We start from the raw sequence: 5899 nt of genomic DNA, 5'->3' as shown, positions 1-5899 counted from the left end.
TTTACCAATATGTATTTGCCCAAGAAGATAACCTGTTATTCATACATTTGGCAAAAAGTTATCAAAAATTAAAAACAAAATTGGCACTTCTAAGTAAGGCACCAAAATGAACTCTGCTGTAGCTTAAAATGTTTCTTTTTCAGTAGTCTTGACTACTTGCAGGAATGGGATATTAAGTAGACCTCCTGAACAGTGTACCATGATATCCAGAATAAAGAAATCTGGTCTAAAAATCCGTCATATTGGTGGTGACTTTTCTGAAAAATAAAAAAATCATAATCTATCAGAATTTTGTTTCCCTAAGTATATCAAACTGCTAGCAGCTTCCATCAACTTCATCATATGACTAGTATATGCAGAGTATAATTAGAAGTGCTAATATAATGTAAAATGATCATAAGGAGTGGGAGAAATTAGAAAAAACATTTTACAAAATATTCAAATATTATATATAATACTTTATTTTTGCGGGTCTGGGGATAGAACCCAGGGGCATTCGACCTTCGAGCTACACCCCCTGCCCTATTTTTCTTTCTTTCTTTCTTTCTTTCTTTCTTTCTTTCTTTCTTTCTTTCTTTCTTTCCTTCCTTCCTTCCTTCCTTCTTTCTTTCTTGGTGGTACTAGGGGTGGAACCCAGAGGCTTTCTACCTCCAGGCTATACTCCCAGACCTATATATATATATATATATTTTATTTGGAAACAGGGTCTCACTAAGTTGCTGAGAGCCTCACTTAGTAGCTGAGGCTGGCTTCGAACCTGTGTGATCCTCCTGTCTCAGCCTCCCAAGTGCGGGGATTACAAGTGTGCGCCACCACACCTGGCTTATTCTTTATTTTGAAACAGGGTCTCACTGAGTTGCGGAGGGGCTCACTAAGTAGCTGAGGCTGTCCGCAAACTGTGATCCTCCAGTCTCAGCCTCCCAAATTACAAGTGCACATCACCACACCTGGTTTATATATAATATTTTTAACCAGTATGTTTATGTACCTATAACCTCCTGACTGGGACATTAAAACTATGATCATAATTTATGTTCTATAATTTGTCACAAAGATTCTACTACTTTATAAATTTAAAATTATATTGCCTTCCTGTCCTCCCTTCTTCCTTTCTTTTCTCTTCTTTCCCTCCCTCCCTCCCTCCCTCCCTCCCTCCCTCCCTCCCTCCCTTCCTTCTTTCCTTCCCTTTCTTTCTTTGAAACCCAGGGGCATTCTACTTCTGAGCTACCCCCCAGCCATATTTTTTCTTCTTTATTTTGAAACAGGGTCCCACCAAGTTGCGAGGGCCTCACTAAATAGCTGAGGCTGGCCTCAAACTTGTGATCCTCCCTCCCATCTCAGCCTCCCAGAAACTGGGATTACAAGCATACACCACCATGCCCAGCTGCTTATAATTTTTTATAACACAATATTTCAATTCATGTACCATTTCCCAAATAAAGCATATGATGATTTGGAACTGAACATTCGTAAATTGTTTCTATCATGGTAAGAATGGTTTACTGGGGATAATTTCTTCCATTTTATCCAATTCATATATTCTACTTCATTAATTTCTGTTGCTCAACTCAACCAATCTAGGAACCTTAAAATTGAGGTTGTGTGTGGGAAACAATTTTGGAAGGTCATAGTCATCTGGAAAACACATTAAGAAAACACTTTTTATATCCCAAGTTCTCTGGTAAATTATTTGAGCATTAGATCACATAATTCTTTCCATTGTATTACATAGCAACAGATTTCTTACAAGTCTGGAAAGGTTTAGAGTATATATAAAGCAAAAAAAAACCATTTTAATCATGTTCATATGCTGAGAAAAAATAAAAAACCACTTATAAACTCACAAATTTACATGCTACCTTTCATGCCACAACTAGTTCTGTGAGGTCTTCCCATGTCTATTTCTAAACTAAGGATTCTTCACTCTACAGAGAAGTTATAAACTTAAGTGCAGTGAGGCAGAGGGCCTCCACTGCAAACAGCTTCCATTCTGAGGAAGATCATAGGTTCGAGGTCAGCCTCAGCTACTTAGTGATGCTCTCTACAATTTAGTTTCAAAATAAAGAGTTAAAATTAGGGCTGGTGGTGTAGCTTGGCAGTAGAAAGCCCCTGGGTTCAATGTCTAGTACTACAAACAAACAAACAAACAAACCCTGCATACTTTTATACATATTTCATATAGTCCTTTTAGGATAACACTGCTATTAGCTTCATTTTGTATAGGAAAGATGGTTTAATAAATGAAGAGATTTAAATAAAGTTTACTATGAAGTGGACACACTAAATCCAAGATGGTCTATCTTTTGTTCCCTTTAAAGAAAATACAGAATTTGAGATACTTAACATGTTATTTAATATTATGGTTCAATATTTCCCATTGAAATGAAAAAAGGCTGCTGTAGTTACTTTAGAATGTAAATGTCTGTAGCATAGTTTTGTGCAAAATAAGACACTTCAGTTAAAGTTTTACTTGCTTATTTTCTAAAGAGAATTCTTTAGCCACATCCTAGAAGACTATATTACGACAGTGCTAATTATACTGAGAATGTTATTAGAAGAACCCGGGATGTAGCTCAATGGTAGCGTGCCTATCTAGGTTCATTCCCATGTACCACAAACAAACCTAAAACACCCATTTTCTGCTGTTACATCTTGATCACCATTTTTCTGTGTAATGCATTTATATCATAAATAAGGCTCATTTACAGCTCAGAGTTAATCCAATCAACCTTCTAAAAACAAACACAGACAGTAAAGTGTTTTGAGGAGAGAGAGGGATCTATGAAGATGGAACATGAGCTGTTAAAGGTTGTAAGCCAAAAAAGATCTCAGAAGTCATCAATTCTAACTCAAAATTACTAAACAGAATTCCTTTAGAGCCAAGATGAAATAACAGACACCAGATTTACTCTCATGTTTGAAATAATAGTCAACAACAACAAAAGACACAAATCTGTTCCCTCCCAATGAAACAATAGTTTTCACAATATTGAACATCCAGTAAGAAAAGGCAGCAATCCCTGGAGAAACAAGGGACAAATGACTGACAACATATGCCTTAGTTTCCAGTCTCTGTCCCAGAGAAGAGAACCCATCCAGAGCCTAGACGATTTCCTTGTTTGACAGGATGGAGGTGATGACCAGAGGAGCCAAGGTGGCTAGGATGCAAAGGATACAGTACCAGAAAGGAGAGGCAGCAGCCCTTAGAGCTCCAAGAATCTAAAGAGGACACCCTGTGGCCCTAGCGGGGCCACTGATCATTACAGGCTTATGAGGACCACACAAAAGATTAGAGGACACTGAACCCAGCGCTCATACAGGGCCAGGAATAGTACATGTTCTCACCAAACAAACTGGAAAACCTCAAAATTCATGGGGCACTGGATAGAGTACTCAAATAGGTCTTGCCTCAGTAGTGGGAATGATTAGCTCTAAACATGGGTTTGGTCCTGCCAACAAATGTTAAAAACAGAACCTGACAGAATCAAATTGTTTCCAAGAAACAGCATAAGCTTCAAGAACATTTATAGGAATATAAAAATACCCACCATGCAACAAAATAAAATCTGCAACATCTGACATTCAAGCAAAAATCATCAGCCTAATGAAAAAAGTCACTAATTAAAACAGTCTGAAAAATAACAGAAATGTGAGAATTTATAGAAAAGGACATTACGCGGCTATTATAACTGTTCAGAAACTATAGAAGCATGGATGACCTAAAAAAGGTTCCAAATCAAATTTGAAAAGGTGAAAATTTTGATGACTGCGATTAAAAAAATACACTGGATAGAATTAAGAGTGCTTTATATGTTTCAGAATAAAATCTTAGTGAATTGAAGACACCTGTTAGAACTTTCCAAAATGCAGAAAGAATAAAAATAATAAGTAAATATTAAAATATATTAAATAAAAAGAAAAAACCAAGAGCATCAGTAAGCTGTATGATGACTTCAAATAGTATATGCCTCCAAAGAATGTGGAGGGGTTTAGAAGAAAGATTTACAGAAATAAGGCTGAAAGCTTCCTAAATTATTAAAATGATAAAACCATAGATTTGAGAATCATAAATAAAATTAGGCATAGAACCAGGGAAGGTGGGCATACCTATAACCCTCGTAATTTGGGAGCTGAGGCAGGAGGACTGCAACTTAAAGGTCAGCTTAGACAATATACTGAGGCTCCAATCTCGACACGACAACTGAGCCAAGGACACACGATGGTGAATCTGTTCAGACTCAGCAACAGAGAGTCTGAAAAGCACACACGGTGAAGACACACGCCTTCTGGACACAACCCACATGAGAAGACTGTGGAGCAGTGTCTTAAAAACAAAGGGAAAAGCTGGGTGTGTGGCGGCGCACGCTTGTAATCCCAGCACTTGGGAGGATGAAACAGGAGGATCGCACAGGTTCAAAGCCAGCCTCAGCTACTTAGGCTCTCAGCAACATACTGAGATCCTGTTTTCAAATAAAATATAAAATAGGGCCGGGATTGTAGCCTGGAGGTAAAAAGCCACTGGGTTCCATCCCTAGTACCAAAAAAACAACAACAACAACAAAAAGAAAAAAAAAAAGGGAAAAGTTGGGCATGGTAGTGCTTGCCGTAATTCCAGTACTTTGGAGGCTGAGACGAGATAGCAGGTTCGCAGCCAGCTTCAGCTAACTAGTGAGGCCCTCTGCAACTTAGTGAGCTATAATCCCAACATTTGGGAGGCTGAGACAGGAGGATCAGATGTGTAGTACAAGGGACAAATAAAACCTGGACCGAAACCTGGAAAACTATGGGCCAAAATAAATCTTTCTTCCTTTTAAGTTGATTATTTCAGATATTTTGTCACAATACCAACTTTAAAATGACGTCAAACGTTTGCTTCAGATTATTTAAAGTTCTACCTAGGCTGGCTTATAAATCCTTCCTTAACATTGCATTAAATTTCTGAGCTATAGTTATCTGTGACTTGGAGTTGAGAAATTAATTATACAGTTTTCTTTGAATTCTGTATCTATTTTCCCTAGATTTAGTTTCATTTTGATATAGTATATCCTGAAGTATTTCTGGTGGATATGGGTAAAAACGGCTATATTTTGCCCCCAATTTATTTTGTATTTATTTATTTTTGGTGGTATTGGGGTTCCTGGAAACCCTTCTACCTCCAGGCTATACTCCCAGACCTATTTTATACTTTTTATTTGGAAACAGGGTTTCTTTCTTTCTTTTTGGTGGTACTGGGGTTCCTGGAAGCCCTTCTACCTCTGGGCTACACTCCCAGACCTATTTTTTACTTTTTATTTGGAAACAGGGTCTCTTAAGCCAGCGTGGCTGGCTTCGAACCTGCACGATCCTCCTGTCTCCGCCTACTAACCGTAGGGATTACAAGCATGCACCAACACGCCCGGCTTTGCCCCCAATTTAAATGACAGTTTGTTTAGGGATAAGATTCTGAGTTCAAAATAAATCCCATGGGTATTTATTTATTTACTTATTGTGGTACTGGGGATTAAACCCAGAGGAGTTCTATCACTGAACTATACCCCAGTCCTTTTTATTTTTAGAAAACAGTTACCACACACTGGCCTCAAACCTGTGATCCTCCTGTCTCAGCCCCCCAAGTACTGGGATTACAGCTGTGTGACACCACACCAAGCCTGACACAGCACTTTGTTTCCATCCACTGTGACCTAGGAATGGTAAATCTGCCATCTACTGAGTTTGCAGGGGAAGATGTAGAGAACAGTGTTGTTAGCGGAACTAACATACCTTTCCACAAACTCTCTGAAAAGGCAAACTTTCTGATCATCACCATTGCACAGATGAAGAATGAGGCCAGAGGGAAAGGTTCATCTGTGTTTGCCAGTCATTTGTCATCTGATCGATACACATATCCTCCTGGCTCAGG

This window comes from Muscardinus avellanarius (genome assembly GCF_963383645.1).
Source record: "Muscardinus avellanarius genome assembly, chromosome: 6".
Taxonomy (NCBI): Eukaryota; Metazoa; Chordata; class Mammalia; order Rodentia; family Gliridae; genus Muscardinus; species Muscardinus avellanarius.
The sequence above is the reverse complement of the archived record's forward strand: the minus strand, read 5'-3'. Positions refer to the sequence as shown.